The sequence below is a fragment of the Pleurodeles waltl genome, chromosome 2_2 (assembly GCF_031143425.1).
Source record: "Pleurodeles waltl isolate 20211129_DDA chromosome 2_2, aPleWal1.hap1.20221129, whole genome shotgun sequence".
Classification (NCBI taxonomy): domain Eukaryota; kingdom Metazoa; phylum Chordata; class Amphibia; order Caudata; family Salamandridae; genus Pleurodeles; species Pleurodeles waltl.
Window position 1 is genome coordinate 980,992,756 of NC_090439.1, and position 16,469 is coordinate 981,009,224.

A 16,469-nucleotide genomic window follows, 5' to 3' on the forward strand; every position below is an offset into this window, starting at 1 on the left:
AACACAAAAAAAAGCACTCTCCACTATGAATATATGTAGCGAAAATGCGATTTAAATACTGCCTCACCCTACAAAACACTTCATCACCTCAACAGTAAACTAAAAATAGTCACAAAACCCTAGCATCTAAATCAGTGCACACTTTTTTTGCAGTTTTATAAACTCGATCGGAAAGTATTAGAGTGCTTTACATAAGCACCGATTACATTACACAAGAGCACATTTATTTTCTAGCCATGGAGAGATTTACTAATTTGCCCAGAATCACTGGACTTGATTCCTCAGTTCCCCAGTTCCACTGTCAACAGCTCTTTCCCCACCTAAGATTGCTTGTATGGTGAACAAGGCATGTTATGAAACATGAGACATGTTATGAAACCCCTCTTTTCACAGAATGAATAACTATTCACTGCCGCTCAAGGAGTCTACACTCAAGCACTGCTTCTTCTACAGCCAAGCACTCAAAATAAGACGCATCTGCAGCAATGAAGACACTTGTAAAGGCCATCTAGAGGAGCTTGTTAGATTATTTAAAAAGCGAGGCTATCCTCTGCATATCATTCTGCAACAAATTTACAAGTCTTTGCAGTTACCCAGGGAAGCACTTATTTGGAATAACAACAGAAGAAACAAAAGTGACAGAAACCCTTTTGTGGTTGACTATCATCCATCAGCTCCCAACTACAGAAATATAATACAAACAACTTTTCCCTTACTATCTACTTGTGAAAAATTGCAAAAGCTTTTTCCAAAACTGCCAGTCATTGCTTACCGCAGAGCTTCCAATTTACGATCACTTATTGTGAGAGCTGAACTTAAGCAAGCTGTAACAAATGCAGGAGTTAATTGCTGTGATTCCAAAAGGTGCATCACAAATGAATACCTTTTACAAACATCATCAGTAACTAGCTCTGTTACAAAAAGGACCTATGGAATAAGACAGCATCTTACATGTTGCTCAACATGCATTATTTATGTGAATCAGTGCCAACGTCAAAGCTGTAAAAAACAATATGTAGGTCAAACTGTGAATGACCTCCGTACACGATTCAGGAACCACAAATCAGCAATAATTAACAAGAAACTTGACCAGCCCGTATCAAATCAAATCAAATCATTAACATTTATAAAGCGCGCTACTCACCCATGCGGGTCTCAAGGCGCTAGGGGAAAAAGGGGGGGGGTTATCGCTGTTCGAACAGACAGGTCTTTAGGAGTCTCCGGAAAGCGGAGTGGTCCTGGGTGGTCCTGAGGCTGGTGGGGAGGGAGTTCCAGGTCTTGGCCGCCAGGAAGGAGAAAGATCTCCCACCCGCCGTGGAGCGGCGGATGCGAGGGACAGCAGCGAGTGCGAGGCCAGAGGAGCAGAGGCCGCTCTGAATGTAGCCAACCATTTTAACCTTGTGGACCATTTACTATCAGATTTGAAGATTTTCCCTGTGGAACATGTTTTAAAGGAAGAACTACTGGATATCAAAGAACATTTCTGGATGTACCATTTAAAATCACTGCATCCAGTTGGACTGAACATCACTGACAATACCACTTGATTTCTGCATATCTGAAGAGTTCTCAGGACTGCATTGATTCCACATTCCAATTGGAATCTTCACTCATGATGCTTTTTGAAAATCCACCAGTGTCAGCTGTGCAGCCACTGAGCAAACAATGTTGTACTACCTGAGGAAGGCGGAATCTGAAACGTTGTAGTAGAAATATATTTTTGTTCTTTAGTGAGATCATCTGTTTGAGTCACTTCTTTCTTATATATATATATATATATATATATATTAGTGCAGAAGGTTCATTTCATATGTCTGCTGCAAAGAACAGATCTCTATTTTATATGAATAGCTGAGTGGATTAGTAAAGCCAGCCATTACCTGTGTCATTTAAAACAAATGAAATGTATGTGCAAGGGGAGCTATGGAGAGATGAAGGGCACTTTTGCTGGGTAGTAGTGAGGGAATCTGAGGAGGAGGTCAATGGAGTGGGAGCACCAAAAATTATTGTCGGACTGGGCGCCACCAGCGCTAAAGGCTATGATGATAGGTATGTGGCAAGTTGAAGTAATGGTGTGTCTTTTTTGTTTTCTTCAAGGTCTTCAGAGAACCTGCTGGTTGAGGAAAGAAGTGAAAGTAAGGTGACTGACTTACTGTTGCACACATCACACTCACCCACCTGCTATTTTGTGACCATATCTGCCGTCTACATTCTAGTTCTAGTTTTTTTGAGGGACAATTTAGCCAGTAGCAGAGATGGCATCTTGTTGGATGGCTGCTGCTCAAGCCCTAACTCGAGTTATGGAGTACAGCTCTGAGGCAGGATGAGACACTGAAATAGTAGATACTGAGACAGCATCTGAGGGAGAGGACAATGGAGCAGAATCTGGGAGTGATTTTTCTGTCGGTAGAGTCCCTTCCAACGATTCCTTTTCCACAAGCACTGTTTGTGCCGCTGGAAAACAGCGACTTAGCCCAACCCAAAGAGCAGATGCATACAGCGGCAAGCACAGACAGAGTGCTCTCTTGGCAGGCACCAATTTAGTTCAGCCCCAAAATCCACCTTTTACGGTTATGCTGAATGTTAAGTAGATACGGCCAACTTTTTGCCAATTGACTACATCCATCTCTTTTTGGATGTTGACTTCCCTCAGCAAATTGTGCAACAAACAAATTTGCATACCAAACAATTTCTGAGGTAGCATGGAGGCACTCTAGGGTCCCATTCTATGGCACGCCAGGTGAAGATATTTTTGGGCCTTAAGCTCAAAATGGGATTAGTGCAGTAACCCACCTTGCAGTCCTACTGGACAACTCTCACAGTGTGGGTAACCCCCGTCTTCACAAAGGGCCATGACAGGGAAGGTTCCAAATCGTATTGTGTAGACGTCAAAATTATCTATCACAAAACAACCTGGTTTTGTAAGGCAGCCATCTGCGTTTTTGGTCCTGTGCTCTGCAGTCATGTAGGGAAACCTACCAAACCCAGACATTTCTGACAACTAGACACCCGGAGTAGTCCACAGAGCTGTGGCTTGTGTGGATTCCTCAATGTTTTCCTACCCAGAATACCCTGGAAAGGTGGAACATTAAATAAAAACTCTATTTTTTCTTGCATTTCTTTAATGCAAACTACAGGAATATGCAGGGATCCACAAAATTCCTACCACGCAGTGTTTTCCCACTTGTCCTGAAATAACCAATGCTTCTAAACTCGATATCTTGTGCCCATTTCGGAAATGTATAGTGTTGGAAAGTGGATTATTAGAAAGGGCAGGTGAGTAACTAAACTTAGCAATAGATCACTAAACCACACTAGGTCGAGTTAGGTCTCAATAAATTAAACCCAGCTTAACCCTTGGTCACTTGGCAATGATCGTCAAGACTTTACTTAGGAGACAAGTGTGTAAAGCATTTAAAAATCCCAAAGAAGTAAATCAGTAAAACACAATAAAAATCCAACACCAATTTATGAAAATAGAGTATATGTTTATCTTCAAAATAACACCAAAATGATTAAAATCAGATAAGGGGAACCGAAGATATGAATTTTTAAAGAATTAGGGGGTCATTTTGGCTTCAGCGGTCTTTTTTAAAGACCGCAAGGGACCGCCGTGCGGAAGAGCAGTTTGCCGCTCGGCCTATTATGACCGTTGGCAGCTCTCCATCCTTTTACAGACGGAGAGCCACCAACAGCCATACTGACTGGAGGCGGGGAAGTGGAGGTTGCTCCACCTCCACCGCCACGCCAACAGAACACCGCCCAGCAAATCACGTCCTGTGATTCGCCGTGGCAGTGTTCTGTTGGCGGTGTGGTGTCGGCGGAGCTGCCCCCATGGCTCCTGTCCCCTCCCGGAGGATCGTCGGACCAGGTAAGTCGATCGTCCATGAGGGGAGGGGGAAGGGGTGTGTTGTGTGTTGTGTGGGTGCATGGGGGTGTGCGTGTGTGTATGTAGAGGGGGTGTGTGAGTGTGTGTATGCTTGCGGGGTGTTGTGTGTATGGGAATGAGTGCGTGTATGTCTGTGGGTATGTCTGTATGGATGTGTGCGTGTATGTTTGAATGTGGGTGTGCGTGTCTGACTGTGTGTGTGGATGTAGGCATGTATGTCGGCCTGTGTGCGTGTAAGTGTGTAGGTGGTGCCTGCGTGCATGTCGTGTGGGTATGGGTGATGTGATGTTGGGGGTTGGGGTGGGGAGGGGGGCCCTGCCACCTTTGGGGGGTGGCAGGGGTGGTGGGGGGTAGGGGAGGGAGTCAGGGTGGGGGTGGGGGTGGGGGAGACCCCTATCAGTGCCAGGGAAGGAATTCCCTGGCACTGATAGTGCTTACCACCATGGATTTCATGGCGGTTCAAACCGCTGGAAATCCACGGCGGTAAGCCGGGTCAAAATACTGCCGCCGGTATAGTGACGGCCGCCGGGCTGGAGACCCAGATCTCCAGCCCAGCTGTCGTCTCCGCCCTGGCAGGTGGAACGGAGAACCAGCAGATGACCATGGCGGTATCCGCCATGGTCATAATTCCACAAAGTAAGACCGCCAGCCTGTTGGCGGTCTTACTGCCGGTTCTCCGCCTTCCGCCAGGGTCATAATGACCCCCTTAATGTTTACTAGTGCATAGAATCTAAAAGTTCCAATCTGGTCATCTGGTCGCGCTAGACCAAGGCAAAGTCAAAGTTTGAGGCCAACCGCGATGGAGCTCTGCTCAGCTACAGCAAGTGGGAGGCCTTGGTCAAAAGTTTACCTTCGGATTTAGGTGGTCATTACAACCCTGGCGGACGGTGTTAAAGCGGCGGTAAGAACGCCAACAGACCGGCGGTAAAAAAATTGGAATTACAACCGTGGCGGAAACCACCAACAAAGACAGCCACTTTAACACTCCGACCGCCACGGCGGTACAAACAAACAGCGCGGCGGTCACCGCCAACAGACAGACGGGAGACAAAGTACCGCCCACACTATTATGACAGGCCTATCCGCCACCTTTTCCGGGGCGGATTCACGGTGGATACAAACACTGCGGAAACAGGAATTTCAAAGGGAAAACGCTCACCTCTACACACCCCATGAGGAACGAGGACACCATGGAACCGGAACTCCAAATTCTACCTGCAATAGTCTTCCAGCTCCTCTACCAGGAGCACGAACGCCGGCGGCGAAGACCACGGTGAGTACTGCACCTACGACACAGGGGAGGGGGGAGGGGGGGGGGAAAAAGAGTGACACACACACGCAACACCCCCACCCCCACCCTCACCCACTACAACACACACACTAATACATGTTGATACATTACAGTTACACCCCCCAAGCCCCCTGGAAGAATGCAAAGACAAAAGGAAATGATTGTAATGATTGTAATCCATTAAAATCCAGTACTCCAAAATATATATACACTATAAACAAATATATACACCAATAATAAAAGTCCAGGTATTGAGTGCTTCATCCTGTGAAGGACAGAGGTAGTGGATGGATCTCTCCACTGGTTCTGGAGGGGGACTGGTGCCCAGGGTGCTTCATCCTGTGAAGGACAGAGGTAGTGGACAGAGGTAGTGGATGGATCTCTCCACTGGTTCTGGAGGGGGACTGGTGCCCACAGTGCTTCATCCTGTGAAGGACAGAGGTAGTGGATGGATCTCTCCACTGGTTCTGGAGGGGGACTGGTGCCCAGGGTGCATCACTCACCCCGTGACGGACCCAGTTGCGTCAGTGCCCCTGCCGCTCATGGGCTAGCGGTGCTTGAGTTGGCGGTGCCCTGTTCAGCAGTGCTTGAGTTGGCGGTGCCCGGCCCAGCGGTGCTTGAGTTGGCGGTGCCCTGTTCAGCGGTGCTTGAGTTGGCGGTGCCCGGCCCAGCGGTGCTTGAGTTGGCGGTCCCTGGCCCAGCGGGGCTTGTGCTGGCGGTCCTTCATGGCCCAGCGCGGCTTGTGCTGGCGGTCCTTCATGGATCAGCGGGGCTGGGGCTGGCGGGGCCCTCCTGGGCAGCTGGGCTGGGGCTGGCGGGGGCCTCCTGGATAGCGGGGATGATGGCGGTCTTCTCCGCCGTGCAGCTCTTCCCAGACTTGCTGGGTTTCTTGTGGCCCTTCCCCACTCACCCTGTGACGGACCCAGTTGCGTCAGTGCCCCTGCCGCTCATGGGCTAGCGGTGCTTGAGTTGGCGGTGCCCTGTTCAGCGGTGCTTGAGTTGGCGGTGCCCTGTTCAGCGGTGCTTGAGTTGGCGGTGCCCGGCCCAGCGGTGCTTGAGTTGGCGGTGCCCTGTTTAGCAGTGCTTGAGTTGGCAGTGCCCGGCCCAGCGGTGCTTGAGTTGGCGGTGCCCTGTTCAGCGATGCTTGAGTTGGCGGTGCCCGGCCTAGCAGTGCTTGAGTTGGCAGTGCCCTGTTCAGTGGTGCTTGAGTTGGTGGTGCCCTGTTCAGCGGTGCTTGAGTTGGCGGTGCCCGGCCCAGCGGTGCTTGAGTTGGCGGTCCCTGGCCTAGCGGGGCTTGTGCTGGCGGTCCTTCATGGCCCAGCGCGGCTTGTGCTGGCGGTCCTTCATGGATCAGCGGGGCTGGGGCTGGCGGGGCCCTCCTGGGCAGCTGGGCTGGGGCTGGCGGGGCCCTCCTGGGCAGCTGGGCTGGGGCTGGCGGGGGCCTCCTGGACAGCGGGGATGATGGCAGTCTTCTTCGCCGTGCAGCTCTTCCCAGACTTGCTGGCTTCCTTGTGGCCCTTCCCCACCTTGGGAGGTGTCACAGCTGACTCCACACTCCCACCGGGATCCCTGGGAGCGGCTTTGGTGGCTGGAGTCTTCCCCCTCTCCCGCCGGGCACTGGCCAACTTCTGATGCTTCACAGGTGGGGGACTGGCTGTGCTGTGGCTCCGTGCCACACTGGCTGTCCTGGTGGCCTGTGCACTCCACATACCCGTGACTACAGGCACCACTGGTCCCGGAGATGTTGTGGCTGAGGTGCTAGTTCAGGACCTATGAGATGGACGGGGTGGGGGAGGTGTTGGAAAAAGGTCAAGGCTGGACATGAAATATTTTTTGGACACACTGGGACGGGTAGCTGGAGTGGGTTTGAGCGTGGAGGAAGAGGTGGTGGTAGTAGGAGGTGTACGTTTGGTGACTTTGGGTGCAGGTGCATGCACTGGAGGCTGTCGTGATGTGGATGGCTGTTGGGTGGGTGTGTGGCTGCATTTGTGTATCTTGGGAGGGGGCGTCACAGACACTCTGGGAGAGGACACAGGGGACGTGTGAATGGTAGTGGGGGTGGTGAGTGCACGTGAGCGGGGTGTGCTGGTGGGTGTGCTGGTGAGGGACGTAGTGGCTGTAGAGGTAGTCCATGTAGGTGTGAGTGTAGACGAGACTGGGAGGGAGGAGGGAGAGGACGAGGAGGGGGCCACAGTGGAGGCAGTGGATGTTGGTGTGTCTGCATGTGTGTGTTGCTTGCGTGAGTGCCTGTGGGATGTGTGGTGCTTATGTTTGCCTGAGCTTCCCTTGTGTGTTGACGTGTGTGCATGCTGGTCTGTAGGTGTGCTTGGGATAGGCAGAGGTAGAGGGGATTGGGTCTGGGTGGAGGAAGTTGGAGGGGGGAGGCTAGAGACAGGGACAATGGCTGCCATCAGTGCTGAGGCCAGAGTTTGAAAAGCTTGGTGAAGGGTCGCCTGACCAGAATGAATGCCCTTCAGGAATGCATTAGTTTGTTGCAACTGCCTTTCTACACTCTGGATGGCATTCAAAATGGTAGACTGCCCAACAGTGAGGGACCTGAGGAGGTCAACGACCTCCTCACTGAGGGCAGCAGGGGTGACTGGGGCAGGGCATGAGGTGCCTGGGGCAAAGGTGATGCCCACCCTCCTGGGTGAGTGGGCACAGGGCTAAGGCAGAGGGGCTGCTGGGAGGGCGGTGCTGGTAGGGGGGGTGGCAGCTGCACCTGTAGATATGGGGGACACAGATGTTGCCGCCACCACAAGAGAGCTCCCATCAGAGGACGTGTTCGTGTCGCTGGTGTCAGCTCCTTTCCCCGCCGTGAAGCTCCCCTCGCCCTCCGTCCTACTGGTGAATTCCGAGTCCGTAGTCTCGCCCTCCAGGGCCATGTGGGATGCAGCTCCCTCGTGCTCCGTTGCCACTGCTCCTCCGCCTTATGATGCTAATGCACACAAGAACAGGGAGACCACAAAAAGAGGGGGGGATGATGACAGAAGAAAGGCATGTTGAGTGCATGGATTACCGCTACCGTTGGCGGACAAGACAGACACAGAAGCCCCCTGCACTACGCTGCGCTCTTGGGCTCCACTGTTCAATTCCTGGGAAATGGCCTACAAGGCTATGGACGACATCTGCACACATAGATGACACAGGGGCATGAATAGCTGTACTTGGCACTCTACAGAGGTGGGCTGGGGTGCCACATGGCCTGCCTTACGGAGGGGCCTTGCCTCCGGAACTCGCCCTGGCCTAGGGAAACCCACAGCCCTCCTCCCCCACCCAGACAACTCCACTGCGCGCAAAGTCAGCAGAATGAGAGTGTACTCACCCCCTTGTGTCTGCTGTGATGCCCTCAAGCGCCCAACCAACTCCGGGTAGGCCACCGCCAGGATCCTGAACATCAGGGGGGTCATGGCGCGATGGGTACCCCTCCCACGTTGGGAGGCCATCCCCAGCTGAGCCTCCACCGTCTTCTTGCTCCAGCGGCGAATGTCCTCCCATCTTTTACGGCAGTGGGTGCTCCGTCTGTGGTAGACCCCCAGGGTCCGGACGTCCTTGCCGATGGCATGCCAAATATCTTTCTTCTGGTGGGTGCTGACCTACATGAAATGTACAGGGGAAGAAGAGAAGTCATTACCAACTGCACCGTCAAAGTGATTGGCCCCCATCACTACCCTTGCCATGTGGCGGATGCATTCACCATCTTTCATGCACGCAGCACTCTGCCCCCTTCCTTCTTACATCCAGCCCTCTCCACACAGGCAAAGCCCATACAACATGCTCCCTGTGTACTTACCTGTTTGGAGGACCGTAGAGTAGCGTGTACTGGGGGAGGACCCCATCCACGAGCTTCTCTAACTCTTCCGATGTGAAGGCAGGGGCCCTTTCCCCAGACACTCGAGCCATTGTCTCTTCCAGAACGAGGTCACAGCAGCACTTGCAGTGTAGGTCCTCTCCTGTCGAAGATCAGGTATCGAGTGATTGAACAGATAGAAAATGGCGGTCACATCCGCGGCGGTCACGTCCGCAGCAGTGCGTACCGTCACCGCCGGTGTACATCGTCATTGGCTCCTGGGACCCATAGGGTCCAATATTAACCAATGCAGCATTGCGCTGCGGTCTTTGACCGCCTATCGCGACGGTGTACAACGCCAGCGCAGTTACCTCACATCCCATTGTCCCACTTTACAGGTCAGGCAGCCGCCATTTCAGGGGCCCACATGGCTTCATTTCCAACTGCGTCACACATACCTAGGCCTAGTCTCAACACACATACAGGCCACCTTTTGTGTATGATTAGTGTTCTGTGTAAACTGTGGGTACATACCTCTGAGTTGTTTGACTCTGTGCTTGCTGTTGTCCTTCATAGGCACCGTCTGCTGGGACATGTGAGGAGATGGCGGCATCCTCCGGTGTACCGACCGTTGGTGGACCTGTTGACAATGGAGGAGCGACATTTGATAATCACCTACAGGCTTGACCGTGCCACAATCCAGGAACTGTGTACCCAGTTGGAGCCAGACCTGACGTCAGCAATCTGCCATCCCACAGGAATCCCCACTCAAGTGAAGGTGCTGTCAGTGCTCCATTTCCTTGCAAGTGGCTCCTTTCAAACAACTGTGGCCATGGCATCAGGGATGTCCCAGCCTATGTTTTCCAACGTATTGTCCAGAGTGTTGTCTGCCCTTCTGAAACACATGCAGAGCTACATCGTTTTCCCTCAGGTGGCGGATTTGCCTACAGTGAAAGGTGATTTCTATGCCCAAGGACATATCCCCAACATCATAGGTGCCATTGATGGGACCCATGTGGCTCTGGTCCCCCCCACAGGAGTGAACAGGTGTACAGAAACCGGAAGAGTTATCATTCTATGAATGTACAGATAGTATGCTTGGCAGACCAGTACATCTCCAATGTGAATGCCATGTTCCCTGGCTCAGTGCATGACGCCTACATCCTGCGGAATAGCAGCATCCCTTATGTGATGGGTCAATTCCAGAGGCACCGTGTGTGGCTATTAGGTGAGCACCTGGATGCAAGAGAGTGGGAATGGTTGTCTGGGTCTGGGGTTATCCTTCCAGGTTAGTGTGTGTCTAACAGTTGCCCCTCACCATTTGCAGGTGACTCTGGTTACCCCAACCTGTCATGGCTACTGACCCCAATGAGGAATCCCAGGGCCAGGGCAGAGGAACGCTACAATGAGGCCCATGGGCGAACTAGGAGGGTGATCGAGCGGACCTTCGGCCTCCTGAAGGCCAGGTTCAGGTGCCTCCACATGACAGGTGGATCCCTATTCTACTCACCAAAGAAGGTGTGCCAGATCATCGTGGCCTGCTGTATGCTTCACAACTTGGCTTTGCGACGCCAGGTGCCTTTTCTGCAGGAGGATGGTCCAGATGGCGGTGTTGTGGCAGCTGTGGAGCCTGTGGACAGTGATGAGGAGGAAGCAGAGGAAGAAGACATGCACAACAGGGACTCAGTGATCCAGCAATATTTCCAGTGAAACACAGGTAAGAATACAATCCTGCCTACTACATGTACTTTTACACTACTACCTCTCTCCTGTCTGTCGTTTTCGCCCAGTGTATGGTCACTGAGTTGTCACTTTTCCTTACTGTTTCACAGATGTGTATCCCACTGTGTGACATCTGCTTAGGTTCCTCATGGACTAGAGCTCTGTGACATAGGCATGTTGACATTACTATTTAAAAAACATTTTGTCACTGTAATTGCTAATACACTATTTCGAAATCACAGACAGACTCCAGATCATTTTGTGCTTTAGGTGTGTTTATTTAAATGCAAAATATTGGAGGGGGTAGTGAAATGGTGAGGGGTGATGGCGGAGGAGTGTCCAAGGCATAGTCCAGTCTATTAGTCTCACAGGTGCATTGCCCATATGGGCATAGGAAGTGGAGCTGGGGCAGTTTAATTATAGACAGGGTGACAAAGTGGGACAGAAGGATGACAATCAGGGTGGTCTCATTTCTTGGTGGAGGTCTTGGCATCGTTCTCTGTCTTGTTCCTGGATCTCAGGGACCGTTTGCGGGGTGGTTCTCCCTCTGCAGGGGGTGGGGTGCTGGTGTGGTGGTCCTGCGGTGGGGCGTCCTGTCCACTAGCGCCGGTGGAGGTTGTGGGCAGTTCATCGTCCATGCTAGTGTCAGGGGCCCCTTGTAGTGCCACAGTGTCCCTCCTGGTGTTGAGTACTTCCTTCAGCACCCCTACGATGGTGCCCAGGGTGAAGCTGATGGTCCTGAGTTCCTCCATGAAGCCCATATACTGTTCCTCCTGCATGCGCTGGGTCTCCTGAAAATTGGCCATTACCATTGCCATCGTCTCCTGGGAGTGGTGGTATGCTCCCATGATGAGGAGAGGGTCTCATGGAGAGTGGGTTCCCTTGGCCTGTCCGCCCCCTGTTGCACGGCAGCCCTCTCAGTTCCCGTGTGTTCCAGTGCCTCCGTCCCCTGGACCGTGTGCCCACTGCCCCCAGGTCCCTGTTGTTGTTGGGGTGGTGGGTTATCCTGGGTTACCTGTAGTGGTGGACACACAGCTGCTTGATGTGTCCTGGGGATGGAGGTATGGGCCCGCTGGGTGGGTGCTGTGCTGGTGTTTCCAGAGGGGGGAAGGTCTGTGGTGGCCTGTGTGAGGGGAACCGACTGTCCAGAGGTCCCCGATGGTCCTTGCTGGTCATCTAGATCCAGTTGGACAGAGGTGCTGTCATCACTGTGGGCCTCTTCTGTTGGTGGTGTGGACATGTGTGGACCCTCCTGTCCGGTGATGTTGGGTAGGGGTCCTACAGGGGTATAAAAGGATGTTTGTTAAATCTGTGTGTGTAATGGTGTGCAATGGGTGGGTGAGCGTGTAGCCCAGTGTTAGCATTCCTGTGTGGGAGCTTGTGTGATGGTGGTTTAGGGGGGTGTATGGGTATGTGCAGTGGGCATGCTTTAGTGATGGGTGTCCATGCTTTGTTGTTGCATGCAGGGCTTGGTGTTAGGATGTGTGGTTTGTGATGTTGGGACATTTGTGAGGAGTTAGAGTGATGGGGTGAGGGTGAGGGTGGGGGTATGTGCTGGCATGCATGTAGGGTGGGGGATGTAATATTTAAGATTTGACTTACCAGAGTCCATTCCTCCACCTACTCCTGCGAGGCCCTCAGGATGCAGAATTGCCAAGACCTGCTCCTCCCATGTTGTTAGTTGTGGGGGAGGAGGTGGGGGGTCCGCCTCCAGTCCGCTGAACCGCCAGGTGGTGTCTTGAGACCACGGAACGCACCTTCCCCCGTAGGTCGTTCCACCTCTTCCTGATGTCCTCCCGATTTCTTTGGGTGTTGTCCCACTGCGTTGAACCTGTCCACTATTCTTCGCCATAGCTCCATCTTCCTTGCAATTGAGGTGTGCTGCACCTGTGATCCGAATAGCTGTGGCTCTACCCGGAGGATTTTCTCCACCATGACCCTGAGTTCCTCCTCCGAGAACCTGGGGTGTCTTTGCCGTGCCATGGGGTGGTGTAGTTGATGTGTGGGGTGGAGTGTGTGGTGATAAGTGTGGTGATATGTAGTGGTGTGTTGTGTGAGGTGCGTAGAAGTTGTGTGGGTGATGGTGTTGTGTGCCTGTGGATGCTGTTGTTCTTGCTGGTGGTGTCTCACTCCGACCTTTTCTCAGTAATTGTGGTCGTAGGGGTTTGTGGGTGATGTGGGTGTGTGTTTTATATTGTAATGGGTGCGTGGGAGTGGTGTGTGTATGTGTCTCAGGTGTGTGTATTTTGAATTGTCCAATGTGGGGATGTTTTGTAAGAGTGTGTGTATTTTGAGCGCGGCAGTGTGTACCGCCAATGGAATACCGCGGATGAAAGACCGCCGTGTGGATTCGTGTGTCGTGATAGTGTGGGTGTATTCCTGTTGCCGTCACGGTGGAGGATTTGTTTTCGCCAGTTTATCACTTACCTTTGGTGAGGCGGACTTGTGTGGGTGTCTGAATTTTGGCGGATTCAGAGATGTAGGTCATAATAGCTGTGGCGGAATTCCGCGGCCGCGGCGGTGTGTTGGCGGTCTTCTGCATGGCGGTAAGCGGCTTTTACCGCCAATGTTGTAATGAGGGCCTTAGTCTTTTTCTTGAAGATTTTCTTCAGCGGGACAAAGTCATCAATCCAATCTGCCCTCCATAGAGCACTCTTTGGCTATGCGTTGCAGGAGACCTCGGTTAAGAATTCTACCTTTGGACTTAGATGATTTTTCAGGATGGTATTCTTCATCCGGGCCAAAGCTGAATCTTGATCCGACATCCTTTTAGCCCTCCTTGGATACGCTGTTCAGGAAGTCCCAGTAAACCTTTTACATTTGGACTATGTCACTTTTTTGGAGATTTTTCCTTCCAACGGGGGTTGACCCTTCACAGCAAGCTGATTTTGATACAAGGTCATTGGATTACCTTTCCAGGAGTCCCTGGAGAAATCCTGGAAGCCTGGATCTCCGGAGCTTTTCAGCGGGACAAACCTGCAAGAGTTGGCCGCGTCGCGGTTGAGGTAAGCCGGCATGACTCACCACGGCGGGTCGGTCCCTTTATAGAGATTTTTCCAAAAGTTCTCCAAACTTTTAAAAACTTCTGGAACTTCTTCCAGAATGTCTTTGGAGGTCCTTAAGGAGTCCTCAGCTCACCCCAAGGTTCCGGAAGTTCTGAATTGCCCCTTGGGGGTTAGGACTCCAACTCCCAGAATGCACATGGTTCAAATCCAAAAATGCCCACTTGCCACTGGTGAGCTGGTCAGTTCCTTCAGGTTTTGATGCAGGGGTCTCTGGTTAGCTATTTTTCACCTGTAGCAAGCAGGGAGTCCCTTCGTGGACCAGTTGAAGACACGTAAAGTCCTTTTAGTGGTGAAGCCCAAGTGTGCAACTGGTGCAGTCCTTCAGAGTGCAGTGTCCAAGTGCAGGTCAGGGGTCCAGCAGGCAGTCCTTCTTCTTCTGATGTTGTTCCTTGTGGGGATCTCAGGTGTGGATGCAGCTCTGCCAAATTTATCCTTGTTCCTTGTGTTAAAAGCAAGGAGGAAAAACTGTCCAATCACAGGCAGGCCTTCTTGGATGACCGCTTCCTGGGAACTGTGACTGGGGGCAACATTCCTTAAAAATCCAAATTTACAGTAACTGAATTGTGGAGGTTAGGTCTGTCTGAGCCCACTCACTGGTGTGGCTAAAAATCCTTAACACATCCCTCTCCTGCCCTCTCCTAGTCTTATCAAGAGGGCACCTGGTTGTCTGGGCTTGCAGGAAATAGGGGAGGTCCGGAGCTGCTCCAAATGTCCTTCCCTCCTTTGAAGACCAGTTTGGCTGTTCTCACTCATCCTGTTTCACCATCTGCTGAGGCAGATCTCCTCCCTCAGGCACTTCCTTTATGCCCAGGACACTTCACACATCATCCAATCAGCCTGGCCAGGCTGCTAGAGGCTGGCCCATCAGAGAAGGGCACTACAGAGCTGAAACTGGTAACTTTTAGGAAGAGTTTTAAAGCGCTTTCCCTGAACCAGTTATAATAAATCCAACAATGGTAAGTTGTTGCATTTATTATAACAATCAGTTTGAGACCAAACTTGCCATATCTATCCCCTATTGGGACTCCATTAATTAAAATAAAGTTTGTCAATTTTAGCCTATGGAGCCCATTCACTACAGTGAGGTAAAAACAAATTTGGCTATTTTACTTCACCAGGGTTTATAAAACAATGTTATAAGGTCCCTGCTTATAGTTGCATAGCACCCAGCCCTAGGGAAACTTAGGGCACACTTAAGGGGTGACTATATGTAAAAATGAGGTTGTTTCAGACTTTGGACATACTTGTAATTCCAAATTTAAATTTGCATTTAACTTTAATTTAAAAGCAGCCAGCAAAGCAGGCCTGCATTTAAAATGACACTGGGAACCTCAGCAGTGCACCTATGGGGGTACTACCTATGCTGGGGTCCCTAAACCTACATGCGCTACCATATACTAGGGACTTATAGGTAGGTTGAGACTGGCAATTATGCTTAGCATACTCGTTTTACACAGAGCACAGGATCCTGGGACTGGTTAGCAGCACCCAGAACACCATCAGTCAGGAAAACACCAGTAAAAAGTGAACAATGGGGGCAAAAAGTTATGGGGCCTTTGCAATCAGCCCAGTTTTCTCACATGTAGGTTTCCTTGATATCTATTGTTCACTCTTTATATTTCACCAAATGAATTGCTGTATACCCGATACAGAATGAATACCCATTGCAAGGTGCAACTCATTTATTGGCTCTGGCTACCTTGAGTTTGTCGTGACCCTAAATGCCCTTCATGTCCTCACAACCAGAAGTGTCCAGTGGGCATAACAGTAAATTGCTTTTGAAAATCTGCTGGAAAAAGATACAGATAAAAACGTAGACAGAAATGGCTGTTTTTTTCAACTCAATTTCAGTTGTTTTTATTTCAACTGCTACTTTCTACAGGAAAACATTGAAGGATCTACACAAATGACTCCTTGCTAAATTCAGAATTTTGTCTACTTTTCAGAAATGTTTAGCTGTCTGGGATCCACCATTGGTTTCACACCCATTTCTGTCACTAACTGAAAGGAGGCTGAAAGCACAAAAATAGAAAACAATTGAGTATGTCCTGGTAAAATGCCAAAACTATGTTGAAAAATTTGGTTTTCTTATTCAGATCTGCCTGTTCCTGAAAGCTAGGAAGATGATGATTTTAACACCATAAAGCCTTTGTTGATGCCATTTGCAGGGGAAAACCAGATGCTTTTTTTCTGCACCACTTTTCCCCATTTTTTCCCCAAAGAAACACATTTTAGCTGCATCTTGCCTAATTTCTTGGTCCCCACCAGGGGAATCCACAGACCTTGGGTACCTTTAGAATCTACAGGATGTTGGAAAAAAAGTTTGCAAATTTGCCATGGAGAGCTTATGTGGAAAAAATGTATGGAGCCTTAAGCACGAACTACCCTAAATAGCTAAAAAAAAAAGGGCTCAGTGCTGGAAGGAAAAGGTCTAACAGCTAAAGGGTTCATTTACAGTTTGTTTACAGTGTAATTACAAAACGCACTTTAAAAAAAATAACTCTGTAAACCATAATAAACCGTTTTTTCCATGGCAAAGCAATAATAATGCAGTTTCACAAGATGATAAATTTGAAATGTACAATAAAGTCTGACCACTAAATGTTTGCGTACAAATGAGCTCCTGAAAAATAGAGAGGAAAGGTAACTAATTTACTTTTCATCTTAAAGATTTGCGAGAACGTATGTAAGTGTAACAACTGTATTCTAGTT